This window comes from Oryctolagus cuniculus, chromosome 12 (assembly GCF_964237555.1).
Source record: "Oryctolagus cuniculus chromosome 12, mOryCun1.1, whole genome shotgun sequence".
Taxonomy (NCBI): domain Eukaryota; kingdom Metazoa; phylum Chordata; class Mammalia; order Lagomorpha; family Leporidae; genus Oryctolagus; species Oryctolagus cuniculus.
In genome coordinates, this window is record NC_091443.1 from 80,211,236 (window position 1) to 80,231,307 (window position 20,072).

General features: G+C 49.1%; 1 protein-coding gene across 18 annotated transcripts in view; it reads left to right on the forward strand.

The window, feature by feature from the left end:
- Positions 1-20,072, forward strand: part of CGNL1 (cingulin like 1) — a 176,406-nt gene that overhangs the window by 34,861 nt on the left and 121,473 nt on the right. For 3 of the 18 annotated variants that reach the window (XM_070054258.1, XM_070054254.1, XM_070054255.1), the window contains exon 2: positions 15,770-15,848. The exons of the other annotated variants lie outside the window; for them this stretch is intronic. The gene's annotated coding sequence lies outside the window, so the exon portion shown is untranslated. The remainder of the gene's footprint in view (positions 1-15,769; positions 15,849-20,072) is intronic. 18 annotated transcript variants of the gene reach the window in all.

The window sequence follows — 20,072 nt, forward strand, 5'->3', positions numbered from 1 at the left end:
GTGATCTCCCACTCACATGTGTGGCCAGGGTTGAGCTGGGGCATGAATCTGGGATCCAGGAACTCAGTCTAGGTCTGCTTTGTGAGTGGCAGGAATCCAACTACTTGAGCGATCACTGCTGCCTCCCAGGGTCTGCACTGATGGGAAACTCAAATCAGGAGCCAGAGGCAGGAATCAAACCCAGGCACTCCAACATGGGACGCAAACACCTTAACTGCTAGGCTAGAGGCTTATTCTCCCATGTCTGCAAGTATTAAAGAGTTATTCTGTTCTTGAAAGCACATGGAGATGAGAGGGTAGGGGGAAGTTAGGAGTTAATCTGTGTCCTGCTGAAATCTGACAGCCAGCGGGAAGCTCGGGAAGCAAGCAGTCTGTCCCAAGGAGTCAGCTCCCATCAGCGATCAGGTTCGGGACACACCCAGCTATGTTTATTTTGGTAAAGGGAAAGTTGGGTTTCTCCAAGGCCTTGATGAGTACACACATTCAGACAGTGAGCTCACTTCCTTTGATACAGACCGCTGTCCTGGATGCCTCACTCCAAGACCCCTTTCCCCAAAGGTGCCTGCCCAGTTGTTCCCTTTGGAATCTCAGGACTGATTATTCAGGAATGTGACTTCGAGTCCTCAAAGCAAAGCTAGGCCAGTCTTCCAGAGCCAGACCTCTGGATGGCGGTGCACTTTCCATCAGCCAGGTTAGGAATTGGCAGAGATCTTAGGCTCCTGTGCTAGGAGGGGGGTCTGCTCTTGAAACTGCCTTTGGGCAGTTTTCCTGCCCTCAGTCATGTGTGCATTCCTTGCGGTCCTTTAGGGACTAGCATTGTAAAGGGACAGACCAGGGCTGTGCCCTCCAGGGACTTCCAGCCTGGAAGGGGCAGCAGGCGAACGAAAGGACAGCCCCGCCTTTGGTTGCATTAGGGTGAGCACAGAAGGCAGGAAGTCTGGTCTAGGGGGCATCAGGTCAGGGACGGCCTGGTAGAGTGGCAGGGGGTTGGGCAAGCTCGGGGAAGTTAGAGGAGCCTGGTGCTTTTGGAGACTTGAAAATAGGTGCAGAGCCCACCCAGGGGCATCTCATGTAGCTGTAGAGCTTGGTGGATTGATTGGTCTTGTCTACCGTGCTAAGAAGCTTATAGTTTGTACCCTGAAAGCAAAGGGAGGAATTGCCCAGTAAGTTTTAATTGAAGTACAAATGGAGAAGACATTTGAAACGATCACGCTGGCCATAAGGGGAGTGGGTTGGAAGAAAACAAGGAACAACAGAGGAGGCCACTGCTGTCGTCCAAGGGAGGTGCACAGGTGACGTGCGTTAGGATATCGACAGGGGCAGGGGATGAGGAAGGACTGGGGGCTTTTGTTAACTCATTTCTGGCTCAACATTCACTCAAGTGTGCTCATCACCAGCAAGACAGTGAGTTCTACATTACAGTTCCCCTGTTTCGGTATTCTTGCCATGTACCATGTACCATGTTCTTGACATCATTCAGCCCCCACTAATTTTCTACATCTTTATTCATGGGGCTGAATTTCTTGACCTTTGGCTCAGCTTTTTTATTTATTTATTTATTTATTTATTTTTATTTGACAGAGTTAGGGAGAGAGACAGAGAGAAAGGTCTTCCTTCCATTGGTTCTCCCCCCAAAATGGCTGCTACAGCCGGAGCTATGCCTATCCAAAGCCAGGAGCCAGCTGCTTCTTCCTGGTCTCCCATGTGGGTGCAGGGGCCCAAGCACTTGGGCCATCCTCCACTGCCTTCCCGGGCCACAGCAGAGAGCTGGATTGGAAGAGGAGCAACTGGGACTAGAACCCAGCACCCATATGGGATGTTGGCATCGCAGGTGGAGGATTAACCAAGTGTGGCTCAGCTTCTATATGGAGTTTCTTAAGATCCTGCAACATTGTTTTCACCCTTTTACTAGTACAGAACAGATATTTTAAAGGTTGATTTATTGAGTTGAAAGGCAGAGTTAGAGAGGGAGAGACACAGAGAGACCTTCTGTTTGCTGGTTCACTTCCCAAATGTCCCCAGTGGCTGGAGCTGGGCCATACCAAAGCCAGGAGCCTAAAACTCCATCTGGGTCTCCCACATGGGTGGCGGGGGCCAAGGAGTTGGGCCATCCCCTGCTGCTTTCCCAGGTGCATTAGCAGGGAGCTGGCTTGGAAGAGGAGCAGTGGGGCCTGGAATCAGTGCTTAGATGGGTTGCGGTGGTGCAGGAGGTAGCCTAACCTGTGTGCTACACTATGTGGCCCTGGGTCAGGTATTTTAAACAAAGTGCATCACTGTGTCTGAGAAAATTCCAGCAAGGTTCACATCCTTTGGATTGTCCGTCGAATGCCCAACTAGTGTTCAAAGCCCCGTTCATGTTCCCCGCCTTTATGTGACATTCTTGGGTTTCCTTTGGGATAGGCTTGGGTTGACTTCCTTCCTCGGCCAGCTGCTGAGACGGATTGGGGATGAGCCGGATGTTGGATGTCGGTGATGTGTCTGAAGTAATTCCTGAAGCTCTCATTTGCTTGTGCTCCAGGCTGCGTCCCAAGGCGAGGATGTCAGTGGGTGGGCCTTGCAGCTGCAGACAGGAGTGGCCTCTTGAGTCAGGAGAATTTTCTTCCCAGGTCAGGTTTCTGTGTGTCAGGATGGGATCTGGAGAAAGGGGCTCCTGAGTTGTCTGTTTGCTCTTCCCTCCCTCCTTTTGTACCCCCTCCTGCTGTGATGATCTGGATGTTCCCTGGGGATGTAGCCAGGACGGTTACTGAGCAGTATGGGGCGGCATGGGCATCGGCATTGCTGCCTCTCCCACTTGGAAGGGACTGGATTCCCCTCTCCAACCTGCCAGTGAATGGGCAGCCACGCCCTGTTCGCATTCCTCCAGTGATAGGGACCCCGTGCCTTCCCACACAGCCAGATTCATCTTTAGAAAGCCCCGAATGGGGGTTCTGTCCCTGGCCTAGGGACTCAATGTTCCTTAGTGTGCCCCTTGCAGGTTTCATCTTTGCACCTGGCGTCTTGTCTGGTCTTTGTGTTTGCCAAGAGTCTACCGTGTCCTTAGCCCCTGTCGTCTGCACCCAGTGACTGCTCTTAGCCTCCTCAGCCCTGTGACCCTCCTGGCCGCTTTCAGAGCTGATCAGCCCAACAGCAGAGGCCTGACAGTTCTAATCAGCAGGGGTCATCTGGCTAATGGGGCTGTGGCCCCAGCGTCTGCTGCCTTCTCAGGACTCCTGGCACGTTTCCTGGGAGGCACACGTCTGCCACGGTAGGGGAACCGATTGTTAACTCAAGGGGAGTCTGCCCGGTGGTTAGTTCCCCTGCTTGGCTGAATTTGGATCGGTCATTGCTAGGGTCCACAGTGGTTTTGGTCTTTGACAGTCATCTCACAGTGAACTTAACAACTACAATTCCTCCTGTCTTTTTAAAAATAAAAAATCTGAAAAAAAAAAAAACACTAAGGTTTGTTTCCTGTAGTCAGGTGGTTGGTTTCTGAGACCCAGGTGTATGGCCTTAGATTCTTCCTATTAAACTTCCCTTTGTGGGGCTGGCGCTGTGGCATAGCAGGTAAAGCCACTGCCTGCAGTGCTGGCATCCCGTATGGGCACCATTTCGAGTCCCAGCTGTTCCACTTCCAATCCCACTCTTTGCTATGGCCTGGGAAAGCAGTAGAAGATGGCCCAAGTTGGAAGATGCTCTTCCTTTCAAACAAATCTTCACAAAAAGAAAAACTTCCGTTTGTTAGACTTCCTTTTGTTTGTTCCCATTGATCCAGGCTGCTCATCTTTTTGGCTCCTGAATGCTCACATAACACATTGCCTGTGTTTCCTGGGTTCAGTGGTTAGAGGCACAGGCTTTGGGGTGAGAGACACGAGTGTAAGTCCTGCCTTCACCACTTACAGGTGGTGTGGTTTTGGGCAAAGGCAGAGTGAAGACTTTTCTGGGGCAGTTAATGGAGCAGGTGAGTGCCGTCTCATGAAGTCAGAATTTAGAAAGCTGAAAACAGAACTTGTCTTCATATCCTCCTTTCTCTGAATGTTTATTTTTTAAATTATTTACTTATTATTTAAAAATCAAAGTTGAGAGAGAGAGAGAGAGACTCTACCATCCACTGGCTCAATCTCTAGGTAGCCGCAATGGTCAGGGTTGGGTCAGGCCAAACCCAGGAACCAGGAGCTTCATCTGTGTCTCCCGGGCCTAAGCACTTGTGCCATCACCTGCTACTTTCCCCAGGTCATTGGCAGGGAGCTGGATCAGAAATGGAGAGACTGGGACAGGGACCAGAGCCCGTGAGGGATGCCAGTGTCTGCTGGGCCACAGCGCCAGCCCCTGTCTGAATGTTTAAATCCTTTTCCCTTTTGGAGATGGACTCTGCCTGTCCACTTATGTAGAAGGCAAATTAATGCCCCTCTCTCCCCAAGATGACAACATCTTAATTTTGCAACCTGTGAATCTGTCCTCTTGAACTATAAAAACAATGTAATTAAAATAAGGACTTTGAGCTGGGGAGATTAGCCTGGTTAACCCAGGTGTACGCAGTGTATTCACAGGGTCCTGGTGAGGAAAAGGGGAGGCGGGAGAGTTGGAGTCAGAGGAGGCCAGGCCCCAGAGGGGCTGCTAGGCTGCTAGGCTGCTGGCCTTGCCCGTGGAGGAAGGGACTGAGAGGTAAGAAATGCAGAACATCCCCCCACAACTCGCGTGAAGAAAGCATTCCTGTTGACACCTTGATAATCCGTGTCATCTTAGGCCACCAGGTTGTAAATGCCACCTTCCTTTAAAGTCTTGTCTGATTCTGCCCACTCTTGCAGTAATGAGCTCCCTGCAACTGTGTGTGTGTGTGTGTGTGTGTGTGTGTGTGTGTGTAGAGGTTGGTCCCGCCGTTCTGCTGTTTCCATCAGCCCTGTCTCCCTCGGTGCCCAGCACCGACCACAGGGCCAAAGGTCCCAAGACAAACCTGGTGGTGCCTTTCCAAAATCTAGCCATGTGATGGTAGCTACGTGCTTCTTTGACCTCCCCAGTTAGCGGCCCTGCCTGGAAAGGAAAGGAGGCCAGTTCTCTGAGTTTTGCCTGTGAACCCTGTCTGGGGACGGAGAGGGCAGCTGCTTTCCTACGTGCTCTTCGGCTGCCTGTGGCTTCCCAGGCTCTGCAGCCTCTGTGTGTTGAGGTCTCCTTCCCCTGCCACAGAACAATTGCTGTGTTTTCTTACTCGTCGATCATCAGAGGTGGGATTAGAGCAAGCCAGTAAAAGTATGGGTTTAATACCATTGATTTCTATAGCATACTAAGTTTAAAGAATGCTTCCCTGTTGATGGTCTCATTTAGACCCCACAGTGGCCCGGAGGCTGGCCATCTGCCCCCTTTTCAGTTTGCTAAAGCTTTTTCTTCTGAGGCTGGAGAGGACAACTTTCAAACTCTTTACATGTTGAGCTGGAGACCCACCAGCTCCACCCAGGTCCCCACAAGGATGGCAGGGGTCTGTTGCCTCCCAGGGTATGCGTTATCAGGGTCCCAGATTGAGATGGAGGTGGGACTCGATCCCAGGCACTCCAGTATGGGATGTAGGCTTCCCAAGAGGTGGCTTAACTTGGCTGTGCCATGACGTCAGCCCCAGCAACCTCCTTTTTTGTGGGTCAGAGTTGCAGAGTGTTAACTTGCCCAAAGTCTTACTGTTCATGTTGGTAGAAGATGTTTCTGTTCTTTTTTTTTTTTTAAAAGTTTATATTTGAAAGACAAGGTTAGAGAGACTGAGATCCTCCATCAGCAGGCCCACTCCCCAAATGGTCATAGCTGGAGTTGAGCCAATCTGGAGCCAGCTGTGGGTACAGGGGCCCAGACACTTGGATCATCCTCCACTGCTTTCTCAGGTGCACCAGCAGGGAGCTGGATCAGAAGTGGAGCAGCTTGGACTTGAAACCAGTGCCCATAAGGGTTGCCAGCACTGCAGGCGGCGGTTTCACCCACTACAGCACAGCACCGGCTCCTGTTTCTGTTCCTAATGGTGTTGGAACCACAACTTACCAACTTGTTCAGAAATATTCTCAGTTTGCACTTAGAATTCTGGATAGTCCTTTGCATCCTGCCCTCTCTTCTAAGTAAGCCAGCATCCTCTCCTGACCCCTCCACTCCTGCTTTTTTTTTTTTAAACTATGTTTTTTTTTAATTTTTTATTTTTTTCAGGTAGAGTTATAGACAGTGAGAGAGAGACAGAAAAGTCTTCCTTCTGTTGGTTTACTCCCCAAATGGCTGCTACGGCCGGCGCACTGCGCCAATCCGAAGCCAGGAGCCAGGTGCTTCCTCCCGGTCTCCCATGCGGGTGCAGGGCCCAAGCACTTGGGCCATCCTCCACTGCCTTCCCGGGCTGCAGCAGAGAGCTGGCCTGGAAGAGGAGCAACTGGGACTAGAACCCGGTGCCCATATGGGATGCCAGCGCCGCAGGTGGAGGGTTAGCCAGCCCCCACTCCTGCTTTTAAGATAGACATCTGCCCATCTGCCTTCCGGTTTGCGTTTGCGGTACTCCAGGAAGACTTCCCAGACCAATGGGCTGCTCTCAGAGGATACTGGGCATCAGGGTGTCCTGGGAACTGCACACACAGATGTTCATGTGGTGCCGGCTGGTTGACTTCCTGGCAGTCACCTCCTCGGCCTCCTTTCTCTCTAATTCTCTGACATGGGCCAAACCTCCGAACCAGATGCGTTTCAGAAGCTTATTAAGCAATTAGTTGAATCTTTGCAGCTTTCATGCATCTTCCTGGGGATTTGGTGTCATAATGGAGCTTCCCTCCCTCCCCAACCAGCATCTATTGTACCTGTTGGGTAACTGAGTTGTGGAGTCGGGGCTTTGGCGTGAGACAGGCCTAGGTGACTTGTGATTCTCCTGCAAGTCCTTGGATAACCTTGGGCTGGTAATTTAACCCCTTCTGAAGCCTCAATTGCCTCATCTGCAAAACGGTGAGAAGTAATACCTGTGTAACACTGTTGCGGCATGATGCCTGTAGAGTGCTTAGCCTAGTACTTGGCAAATGCCTGATGAGTCAAATATTTATTACTGTACTGTTAATTACATCTGTATTTGGTTTACTAGAGCCAGAGAACTAATCACTATATATGCGTTTCTGTGAGTAGTAAATGATTCAGACTACAGGCACATTGCTCAGAACTGAATTGCCCTTTTCCCTCTAGGGGTCTAAGGTGGCTGGGGGAGGAGGGAGAAGGCTTTGTTTTGTCTTGTGTTCATTCAGTTCACAGGTTAGGCCATGCTATGGAGTACCAGTTGAGCACAAACCAGTCCAATCCCTCTTCTCATGGATTTTCCAGTCCCATGAGGGAGACAGGCAATCATTGACATTGACAAAGTCTGGGAAATGTGAGACCACAGGTGCTGGGAAAAAGTGGGGCTGGAAGGCGTCACTAGGGATTTGGTGAGCCTCTGGGTTGGGTATATGTCCCTTGGGGGTGGGGGTGGGAGACAGTGGCTTGAGGACAGTGGTTTGGGGCTTTGACATCACTGGGTTCAAATCCCAACAGGTGGAGGAATTGGTGGTTGGTAGCAGGTTCCTGGTAAAGGAAGAAGTACTTACAAGAGGGGAGTAGCTGGGAAGGAAAGGAGACTCTGGGCATTCAGGTCAAGGAGGTTGAGTCCTCAGGTGGTGCTTATTAAGGAATGATTTTAAGGTCGTCACCTCTTGTATTTAGCCAAAATAACACCCCAGTCTGCATTTCCTGCCAATATGTCTTCCTATGACCAAGCAACTGTAATTAAAGGCTTTGTGTAATTACCCCCATCTCCTCTCTCTTTTTCTACTACTTTCTTGCATTCAGTCTACTTTTATTTCTGTTTTTCTGCCCACTCCTGCTTGGTTTCTCCTGTTCTGCTCTGTGACTCAATTTGCGCCTCTGTCTCACATCCAGTTGCCACGTTTCTCTTGGGGAAGCACATCCTTTGAGATGGAAAAGGAAAGGGCAGAGCACTGTCTTGTTGAAGCAATGCTGATATCCGGGTTTTGTTTAATGCTGTTGTTTAAACTGCTCCTAGGGGCCGGCGCTGTGGCGCAATGGGTTAATGCCCTGGCCTGAGGCGCTGGCATCCCATATGAGCGCCGGTTAGTAGACCCAGCTGCTCCATTTCCCATCTAGCTCTCTGCTATGGCCTGGGAAAGCAGTAGAAGATGACCCAAGTCCTTGGGCCCCTGCACCCACGTGGGAGACCCAGAAGAAGCTCCTGGCTTTGGATCAGCACAGCTCTAGCCGTTGCGGCCAATTGGGGAGTGAACCATCGGATGCAAGACCTCTCTCTCTCTCTCTCTCCACTTCTCCTCTCTCTGTGTAACTCTGACTTTCAAATAAATAAGTAAATTAAATAAACTGCTCCGAAGCGATGTCCTCTGGGAAAGACTGTGGCTGGTATTTTCCCAGTTCTCCACCTGCTCCACCTCCCTTTTACAAGATGCAGTTTGCAGCGTTTTAGTCACTTAGTTCTAATCCTTGGCCTGTGTGAGACTGTCTACAGCTCATACATTATCACCGCGTGGGTCACACTCTCACCCCAGCTCCTCCAGGGCCCCAAGCTCGGGAACTTGCTGAATTTATCTTCAGGTGCCTGTGATGCGATGTGCGGTGCTCCCTGGCTCTGGGAGAGTGTTGGCCCCAGTCTTCCAGGCAGGAGTGACATCCAGGAGTGGTGTCTCAGATCTGACTGGGATGTGTGCTGGGTGACCCCTTGAAGGATGTGACTGTCTTTGTTCTGGTCACTCAACTGGCCAGAGGTGTAGGCTAAGTCAGAAATGACAAATGCCAGCCCAGAGTGACCACACTGGCCATAGCAGGGGGTCTGACTTCCTGGATTTTTTTTTTCTTTAATTAGGGCAGACATTTGGCCTCATTTGCTAGTTAAGACACCTGCGTCCTATACCAGCGTGTCTAGACTGCAGATGTGTGGCAGGCTCCTGACTGCAGCTTCCTGCTAACACAGATCCTCGGGCACAGCGGTGATGACTCAAGTAATTGGGTCCCTTCACCCATGTGGGAGACCTGGGTTAAGTTCGTGGCTCCTGGTCCTAGTCTCTGCTCAGCCCCAGCTGTTGGAGGCATTTCGGCAGTGAACCAACAGATAGAACTTCGTGTTGCTCTGCCTCTCAAATAAATAAGTAAATGTTAAAAAAAACCTTTTAACTTCAGAATACTTTTAGATTTACAAGAAAATTGGGAGCGTAGTACAGAGTTCCCATGTATCCTACATCTGGTTTCCCCTATTATCAACATCATGTATTTGGCTTGTCATAATTAATGAACAAGTATAGATAAATTATTAGCTAGTATTCATGCTTTATTCAGATTTTCTTAGCTTTTATCTAATGGCCTTTCTGTGTTCAGGGTCCTGTCCAGGAAACCATCTTACATTTAGTTGTGGTGTTTCCATAAACTCTTCTTGGCTATGATAGTTTCTGACATATTTCTTGTCTTTGACCTTGATGGTTTTGAAAACTGTTGGATAGGCACTGTAGGATACTCTTTGTCTGGAATCTGTCTTACGTTTTTCTCATGATCAGACTGGGGTGAAGTGTTTTTGGGATGCTGACCACACAGATAAAGTGCCTTTCTCGTCATAGTTTGTGCTGTCAACATGACTTTGATGTTGGGCGTCGTAAAGTGTGGCCCTGGCTGAGCTGCTGTCTTAGCTGTGATCATCATTCACTGCTTTCCATGCTGTACTTGGTGCAAGGAAGTCACTGTGTGTAGCCCACACTCGAGGAGGGAGGAGCCATGCTCTACTCCAGCAGGGCAGTGTATCTAAAATTTTTTGGAGTTCTGCATGGCGCATTTTCATTCTTTGCTACTTATGTGTTTATTCAGTATTTGTTGATAAGAATGGGTTCATGAGTATTTGTTTTATACCTTGGGATTTAAATGTGTGCTGCTTTAGTTCCAGCTTTAACCATTAGATCTTTTACATGTCTCCTGTCCCCCCACCCCCCCCTTTTTTTTTTTAAAGATATATTTATTTATTTTGAAAGAGTTCTAGAGAGAGGGTGAGAGAGGAGAGGTCTTCCATCCACTGGTTCACTCCCCAGATGGCTACAATGGTCAGGCAGTAGCCAGGAGCTTCATTTGGGTCTCCTATGTGGGTGCAGGGGCCCAAACACTTGGGCCACCATCTTCCGCTGCTTCTCCCAGGCCATATGCAGGGAGCTGGATCGGAAGCGGAGCAGCTGGGACTCGAATCGGAACCCATATGGGATCCCCTAGTGTTGCGGGTGGTGATCTTACCTGCTATGTCACAATGCCAGCCCCTTCTGTGTCTCTTTGACCTCCATCATCATGAACGTTTTTGTTTTTTGAGTGTCTTAGTATGTTTTCAGTTGCTATAACTGAGTGCTACCAGCTGGATAATTTACAAAGAAGAGAAGTGTATTTAGCTCATGATTCTGGTGGCTGAGAAGTCCGAGAGCATGGCATGGGCTCCTGCCCAGCCCCTGGTGAGAGTCGTCTTTCTGCATTATCCCGTGGCAGAAGGCCGCACAGAGAGACAGCAAGCTTGTCAGAGATAGCCTGCTTTTGTGACAAAGCCATTTCCTTTGCTAACACATTGATCCCAATCACCCCCAAATACCCTAAACACATGAATTTGGAGATTGTTTTCAACATGTGAAACATGGGGACACACTCAAAACGGAAGCAGAGCACATGCTTAATTTATGACATGACTGCTGCAGTTCACCATGTGTTGTTCCCTGCCCTCGTCTTGGACTTGGCCATTGCTTAAGGAGTCCTCATTCCTTTCATCAGAGAACTTCTTGGTGTTAGAAACCAAGGTTGCTCATTGCAACTGAGATCTTACTGTCTCTAGGCTCTCTGATGAGCAGAAAGAACAATAGAGATTATGTGTGTCTATTAACCTGTGTTTATGGACATTTGCAAATATTTCTGTGAATAGCCACTTGCCTATCAGGCCAAACTTGATTTCACACTGATATCTCCAACCCTAATCCATGACCACATGTATCATTGCGGCACATACGTAAAACCTCCCACTCTAACAGTGAGAGACAAGGCTTGCACCTCCTAATATCCATTTACTTGATTGTTCAGTTTCGGATACATGTATAGTGGTTTCAGAATTGTTAATACAGCCCTCTATGGGAAACAACTGGATCAACTGTAGTAAAATACTTAGGTACAGTTCCTTTTTTCTTGGGTCTTACAGATTCCACTCATTTCCAGAGTTCTTAGCACCTTTTCCCCTCTCTACCTTCAGTGAGGTGGTTTCATGTATTTGAATGCAGTCGAAATCTGTTGGTCTTAAGGCTCTTTAAAGGCCAGAAATGAATTGGAAGATTTAGACTCAGCCATTTGTTAGGAAACAAATTTGGAAAAAGCTTGTCAACCATTCATATTTAATATCTACCAAATGTTTGACCGGTTCCATGTTGCCGGATACCAGAATTTCCTCTCAGCTTAATTTTTAACTTTTTAAAAATGTACTTTAATTCATCTGAAAGGCGGAGTGTGAGAGAGGGAGAGAGATGGATCTCCCATCTGCAGGTTCACTCCCCCAGTGTCTGCTACAGCCAGGGGTAGGCCAGGCCGAAGCCAGGTGCCTTGAACTCCATCGGCATCTCCAGTTGGTTGCAGGGGCCCAAGCACTTGAGCCATCACCTGCCTCCCAGGATTCATTAGCAGGAAGTTGAGTTGGAAGTGGAGCTAGGGAGCTCCACTTGAGCCAGGCACTTTGATGCAGGATATGATCTCTGTAATCTAGGCAGAGAGACACTGGAACCAAACTGGCTGCCACCTTGATCTTAGACTTTTATTCTGGGATAAGAATTGTTATAGTTCAAGCCACTTAGTCTGTAGGTTTTTTTTTTTTTTTTTTTTAGGATTTATTTATTTATTTTGAAAGTCAGAGTTACACAGATAGGAGAGGCAGAGAGAGGTCTTCCATCTGATGGTTCACTCCCCAACTGGCCATAGTGGCTGGAGCTGTGGCGATCCGAAGCCAGGAGCTTCTTCCGGGTCTCCCACATGGGTGCAGGGGCAAAAGGACTTGGGCCATCTTGCACTGCTTTCCCAGGCCATAGCAGAGAGCTGGATTGGAAGTGGAGCAGCTGGGACTCGAACCAGCGCCCATATGGGATGCTGGCACCGCAGGCAGTGGCTTTACCCTCTATGCCATAGTGCTGGGCCCGTCTGTGGTGTTTTATTATGGCTACTATAACACTATATGTAGAAGAAAGAGAGGCACCTCTGGGCTGCTGAGGGGCCCATTCTTAATCCAAGTCCGCTAATTGTCTTCCTGGATTTAAAGAACAAAGGGTGTCTTCTTCCACTCGATATACTCAGGTGGGAGATGAGTCCAGGTAATTTTCTAATTATTTTTTCCTTTTTTTTCTTATTTGAAAGAGTTACAGAAAAAGGGAGAGGGAGGTCTTCCATCTGCTGGTTCACTTCCCAGATGGCCACCAGTGTCAGAGTTGAGCTGATCTGAAGCCAGGAGTCAGGAGCTTCTTCTGGGTGTCCCACATGGGTGCAGGGGCCCAAGCACTTGCACCATCTTTCGCTGCTTTCCCAGGCGCATTCGCAGGGAGCTGGGTTGGAAGTGAAGCAGCCAGGACTTGAGCTGGCACCCATATTGGATGCTGGTGCTGCAGACAGCTGCTTAACCTGCTGTGGCACGGTGCTGGCTCCTCACATGGAATGCTTAACCCACTGTGCCGGAACACCTGCCGCGAGGTAACATTCTCAGTGGTGTGGTTCGGTCTAAGAGCTCCATGTTAAGGCCTCTTGACTTGAGTTGGCTGAGGATGTCTTTGAAGTAAAATGAGTGTGGAGATTGGAAAAATGCTTTTCAGTGGAAAGATTACCAGCCCTACTTGGAGGAAAACACAGCCCCTTCCACCAAATCCACGGAGCTGACGTTGGAGTGGGAGAGGCTGGGTTTAAAAAGGACAACTCCTGAGAAGGGTGCAGAAGGCAGTAACACCAGTGGCCTTGGACGTGCATGGGGTCCAGAGCATCGCTGCTCCCGCGTGGCCTGGCACAGTGGTAGGGTCCTGGTGAATGTGCACCTATGTGGTTGGTGAAAGGGTTAAGTGAATTTTCTAGGCAGAATTTAAGTGAATTCCGGCAGGATTGTCTAGGATGCTGATTGTGGGTTTTTAATGTTTCTACTTTTATTGATCAGCGTTTTTAGCTTCAGAGCGAACATCCTGCCTCCTCTCTCCAACCATCTCATATTTAACAAGTGGAGAAGTCACAGGAGCTATCAGTCACCCACAGCTAACAAACAAGCCTTCAGCTTGGGGGAAATGTGTGGCTCTTAACTCTATACGGGGGTGACTTGAAAAACAAAAAGACCAAATCAGAACCCTGAGCCGCTAGGCAGGGACTTCCTTTCTTTGTCTCCCTGTCGTGTTTCTTCCTTTTCCTCTTTAGTTTTTCCCCCTTTCTGTGCGGTGATTTATTTTCCCTGCAAAGATTCTCCCTCCTCCCCCTCCCCACTTTTATTGCCTGTTTCATTTCACAACTTGGCTGTTTGTTTTGATAGGAATGTCTGCTTCCTGCTGCCCTCAGGACATTGGAGAACAAGGAAAATTTGTCTAGGCCTCCACCGGGTGGTTTGCACGGCTAGGATTCAGGGGAGTCAGGGTAGGCTTTCCTCGAAGGGAGCTATCTGGGGAAAATCAGTGACGCTTTGCCTTTTAATACAAAAGTCTTTATAAATTTGGCCTCTGGGAGAAAGCTCAGATGTTTAAATACTTTCTCTCCTTGTGCAATTTCCTTTATGCTCATCAGTTAACCATCCAAACTGAAGTGTTGGTATTAACGTTTGACACTGAGTTAACAGCCAAGGGACTGTTTTGGACATGACAGTTCAGAGTCGGTTGATGTTCAACGTAAGATCACTTAGGTGAGTACCTGGTACACAGGATGAGTATTTCAGGGTTAATTACACGACTGTTAGTGCTGTAAACCAAACAGTTGCTCCCAGGTTGCATGTCTGGGAGGCCGTAGGTGAAGGCGAGGGTCGTAACCTCAGCTTGGGGATTAGGTGGTGGGAGGGAACTGGCACTTGCTGCTGTTGTGTTACTGGGGCAAGGGCAGTGTTGGTGGGATGCAGGTGGATCCCAGAGCAGAGGTTTGGCTATCAAAACGTGAGTGAGGTGTCCTGGAAGTCAGGAGTGTGTTGGACGGCACCTGGGAGCCGTTTTGCCTTGGGAATGTGGTTTTGTGTAGGTTCCCCTCCACCTGGAGCAGGACGCGTGTGGACAGGGAGGTGGGCACTGATAGCTCCAGGGGCTCTGCAGAGAAGAGGGAAAAGGAGTGACTTTCTGGTTTACATTCACTTTCCAGTGTTTTTTTCTGGCATTGTAAGGGGGAAAGGGTACGGGTTTCCACGTGCTCCTGAGCTGGTCTCTGTTAACCCTGCCATGCCACCTCAGGTGGTCTGGGAGCTCCCTTGGAGCTCAGCTACAACTTGGGACAGTAGGTAACTGTCAGAAGGAGGAAGAAGTCACATTCCACAACACTGGTAATATTCTATCATATCAGTGCTGTTCCATAATGGTCCTGCTCAGAATTCTTGGAGCGTGAGTACCAGGCTATGCCTTCTTATTTACACACTCCAGACTGCAAATACATCTTTGGAGAAAGGAAAAATACAGTAGAGATTTCAGCCTGTGTGGAGAGGAGAGTAAGGGGTAGGCAAGGGAGGCACCCATTTTCCATGACAACCTTATATCTTGTGTTTTAATTTCTGGAGTAACTCTTTAAGGAATGTGAGTAATCTTTACTCCATTCTTTTGTTAGTCCACTGTGGTTGGGCTTCTGTGTTTTCCTTTCCAGGGTCAAGTTTTTGTTAAGGTCACCTTCAATCTCCATCTTGCCTAATGCAATGGCTGCTTCCTCGTCTTTACTATTTTTTTTATTTTTTAAATATGTATTTACTTAATTGAAAGAGAGAGCAGTTCCATTGGCTGGTTCACTCCCCAGATGGCCTCAATAGCCTAGGCTGGGCCAGGCCAAAGCCAGGCCCCAAACACTTGAGCCATCTTCTGCTTTTCTCGGGCCATAAGCAGGAAACTCTATCAGAAGTGGAGCAGCTGGGCCACGAACCGGTGGCCATATGGAGTGCTGGTGTCACAGGTGGCCCCGGTACTGGCTATGCTGAACCCCAACCCCTTCACCTACTTTTTAGCAGCATTTGGCTTATTTGACTCCTGCCCTGACTTCCTTCTTGAAATACCAGCCTCTCCTTACTGACAAGACACTTGCTCTTTTGCATTCTTCTCGTCACAAGAGAAGCAGATAACGATTCAGGAGGTCTGGGCTCAAGATTTTGCCTTGCTACCAAGCTCCCAGGAGATGCTGTCACTGTGGTCCACAGAGTACCCCCTGCAGCAAGGCCCTGCAGCCTCCTCTGTTTGCGCTACCTCTAGCTGGGCTCGCCCGGTCCCTGGCTTTCCGTGGCGCTGTACCGATGACATCTGACAACACTTGGAGTAAAATCCAGAGACTGAGTGAGACCCATAGCGCCCCTGTGCTTCAGTGCCTGCCCACGTCTCTGCTAGTGTGCACCTTGGGAGGCAGCAGTAGGGCTTAAGTCGTTGGGTCCTTGTCACCCACGTAGGATTGAGTTCCTGGCCCAGCCCTGGCCATTGTGGTCATTTGGAGAGTGAACCAGTGGGTGGGAGGTCTCTGGACCTCCACTGCCACCACTTGACTACCTCTTATCCCACCTCATTTTCTTCATAGCACGCAGCACTCTATGATTTCGTTGTTTGTTCTCTTTCTGCTACAGTATGAACTCCACGGGGCTAAGACTCTATCTTTCCATCGACCTACTATAGGAGGGTGCCTTGCACAGTTTGGTGCTCTTGGTAAGAACTTCTTAATACCTAAGTAAAATGTTTGTCTCAGCATATCTGAGCATTGATCCTACCAGTCAGTTCCAGTGTTGGCGTTTGTAGTGGTTTGGGTGTCAGGTTATGTTATGATCACGAACTACTGGAAAGAACCGAGGTAGGCAGACCACAAACCACGTGTTCACACCGTGTGAAGACTCGGTGCTATGATGACAGCCAGTACAGGTGAAGGTTTCATGGTCATTCACATATAAAAACCTTGTAGAAAATGGAGGTATCTCCGTGTACAAGGTGACAAGGACTTGTGCTCCAGTGGTTTCTGTTCTAGCACAGGAGGTGACAGTTTCAGTAACATTATCTTTGGCCTGCATGTTAATGTGCATTTGAGTTCCATTGCTTTCATAATTGATTTTGCATTTCATCTGTAGACTTGTTTTGGCTTCATGATAACATAAGAACTGTAATAGCTTCAAATTTTTTATGATTATAAGGACCTCTAAACAATATGCATCTTTGACAATGCTTTCTTTTGAAAGATTTATTTGAAAGACAGAGTTCACACACACACACACACACACACACACACACACACACAGGGTTACCTTCTATCTGCTGGTTTACTTCCTAAATGAACAAAAGAGCCAGGGCTGGGGCAGGCTGAAGCCGGGAGCCAGGAACTTCATCCTGGTCCCCCATATGGGTGGCAGGGGCCTGAGTACTTAGGCCGCATCTGCTGCCTTTCCAGGTGTGTTAGCAGGGAGCTGGATGAGGCGTGGTTGAGAGTGAACCTGTGCTCCAGTATGAGATGCTGGTGTTGTAAGCAGCATCCTCACTGGCTGTGCTGCAGTCCTGGCCTCCGTGTATCTTGGAAGCCATGCAAACCTGTAATGCAGATAAAGCAATGTCAGAGGTGTGAGCGAGGACACGGACACCCAGGAGCAGGTCTTACATTCTGAAAGGGCCTGCAAAACAGCTGTTTCACAAAATAAGGATGGGGCTGGCGCTGTGGCACAGCGAGTTAATGCCTTGGCCTGAATCGCTTGCATCCCATATGGGCGCTGGTTCAAGACCCAGCTGCTCCACTTCCAATCCAGCTCTCTGCTATGGGCTGGGAAAACAGTAGAAGATAGATCAAGTGCATGGGTCCCTGCACCCATGTGGAGACTTAGAAGAAACTCCTGGCTCCTGGCTTTGGATCGGCTCAGCTCCTGCCATTGTGGCCATCTGGGGAGTGAACCAGTGATGGAAGACCTCTCTGCCTCTGCCTCTTCAAATAAATCTTTATTTTATTTTATTCTATTTTAAAGGTAATAGAGGGGGCTGGCACTGTGGCATAGTAAGCTAGGCCTGTACCTATGGTGCCAGTATCACATATGGGTGCCGGTTCATGTCTGGGCTGCTCCACTTCTGATCCAGCTTCCTACTGATGGCCTGGGAAGGCAGTAGAAGATGGCCCAAGTGCTTGGTCCTCTGCACCTGAATGGGAGACCAGAAAGAAGCTTCTGGCTCCTGGCTTCAGATCAGCCCAGCTCTGGCTGTTGTGGCCATTTGGGGAGTGAACTAGGGGATGGAAGACCTCTCTCTCTCTCTGACTCTGCTTCTCAGTATTAAGTAAATAAAAAGTCTTTAAAATACAGGTAGTGGAGTAGGCAGGCAGTGACTCACTCTGCCTTCCCCTGGGTCCTTAGAGACAGAGCAGCAAGGGTTCTTGGGAAATGGGGTGTAAGAGGAGGGTAGTTGTTTGCTTTGATAGGAGATTTCGTGGTCTTTGCATTTGAAGCTGTGTGTGTTTATGCCCTGTGCACTTCTAGATGACAGCTGAGGCTAACACGTGCCGTGTGTCATTCCGGGAAGCCTGTGGCCAGAGATGGTGCAGATCTGTAGGCTGCGATGGGCCAGGGGTGCTTTGGGAGGGAGAGAGGGAATGCTGGGAATATCTGAATGATATTGATGATGATAATGATACCTGATGGCTCTGGGTTTTGCGGTTATTTGGCCAAGTTTGCTCGTGGTGTGACTTCCTTCCCCCTCTTCCCTGATGAGGACAAAGACAGACAGGTATCCCTGGCTGGGTCTCTGGCTTGGAGTGATCCAGAGCAGAGACACTTCCGCAGAGAGGACGACATACTGCAGGGTGGGCCGTTTTAGCTGGAATCCACTTTGCAGGAACTTCACGGAAGTTCTGGGAAGCGGGCGTGTTGCAGCTGGCACTGTTGGAATTCTACCACGACCTTGTACCTCCTCCTCTTCGAGGTGCTCGATATCCCCAGGGCCTGTTTTCAGCTCGTGGAGGGCACAGCTTGTACTGCGGAGGCTGGAGGTGGCAAGAACAGCCCTGGTGAGGCCGTGGGCTGGGGCCAGCCGGTGCGCTATGGAAAACCTTAGGCTTTCTTTATTTTTGTACACTGTTGAAATATTAAGAGGGCATTCAGAGAGCAGTGTGTTTTGAACATTATGCATTCATTCATTCAGTGCCTACCATTTGCAGGACCCTGTCCTGGACGCCAGAAATATGGCAAAGAGGAAGGCTTGCTGTCAGGCCGAGGTCTGAGGGCCGGGAGGCTGCCTTGCTGGCCAGCAGTGCTGCAGGGCGTGGGGGTGTGTCTTTGTGATCTCTGGTGACCCCATCACATAATCGTGCCAACTGCCGTGGCTGCAGAGCCAGAACGTTTGGATCTCAAATCTGGTGCTGCCTCGGACTGTGGTGTCAGGCCTCAGGGGAAATTACACTTCGGCGTTTGCACATCTCTAAAGGAAAGAAAACAGGGTCCCTAACACAGGGTGGGTGGGATGACGTAAAGACGGCACCCAGCACTGTGCCCGGCGTTGCGGAGGGGGAGATGTGTTTGGCTGACCCTGAATCGGTTGAAAACAGAAATTTGGTTGCTGGACTCCAGGGAAGCTGCTGCAGGACAGCCCGTGCCGGGCTGTGGAGACCCTCCTGGTGCCGACCACAGTGAGGTGAGCCTTGAAGACAGAGCAGGAGTTCTGTAGGGGAGGGGAGACTGTTTTTATTGAAGGGAAAAAATGTTGAGTGTCAAGATCGTAAAAATGGGATCTGGTCAGACAGTGTGGAGACACAAGCAGCTTTCGCTGGACACTTGCGAGAATGTCCCATCGGGCTCGGTGCCCTGCTGTCCCGTGCTGATGCCGGCGCTGTGGACGTGCCCGCGCGTCGGGGGTTGGCGGGGGACGTTCCCTGAAGATGGAGAAGCTCCTCAGTGCTCAGGGGACAGCGGCCGGAGCCCAGACGGGGACGGCGGTGAAGACTCCGCTTGGTTCCCTGGAGCTGATTTACTTCTTGGGCACTTAACTTCAGTCTAGGTGAGGTGAATGCTTGTCAGGCATGGTGAGCAGGTGCTGTTGTGTGTCTACAACTGAATGACTGGCAGTGCAGGAGCGTGGTGTTCAGGAAGATTCTGAAGCAAGATTTGCACATAATGAAAAAATGCAGCGATCATCTTTGTTTTGGGTTTAAGCTCCGTGTAAGAAAATATAGCACAAATGGGATTGGGACTGTTACCTCTGGTTTAGACATACTTTCTGTGTAAGTGTATGACAATATAAAGATGTTCACTTATTCATTCAACAAACGTTAAGTCTCCACTATGAACTACAGCATTTTAGTCTAGATTCTCAGCTCTCTGGTTTCTTAATTATTATTTTATGGTGTTGGTAGTTATTACTGTTTGGTTAACCAGTGGAGTTTTTAGCTTCTGCCTCAAATGCTTAAAAATATTTTATGAATACAGTCATCTTCCTTGTGGTCATAAATGCTATCTTGAGTTTTTTGTTCTTGGTTCCAGATTCCTTTCGCTTAGAATACAGTATATGATTTCATTTTCCCGATTACCTTACGGAGTCTTTGTTGCTGATCTCTCTGACTTGAGGGATAAGGAAACAGGAGTTAAAGAACTCATCCCGAGCTGGGATTCAACTTGAGTGGATGGTAGAAGCATTTCCCTCCCCTGCGTTGCATTGGGCTCTATCACTTCACTTCAGACTGGAGAACTTTGGTATCTTAGCTCTGTACTTGGGGGAGAACGTGGAGAAATCACCTCAAAGATCAAGGGGTGAAAAGAGTGAATAACCTCTTGAGCACTATTTTTTGGAATGAGGTTTGGAGTTTTTGAAGACCAGGGGCCATATGAGATGTTAACCACCGACTTTTAAAATCAGGAATATATGAGCACCCTCAATAGAGGGGTGAGGCACTCAAGAGAAGTGAGTGGGCGAGCA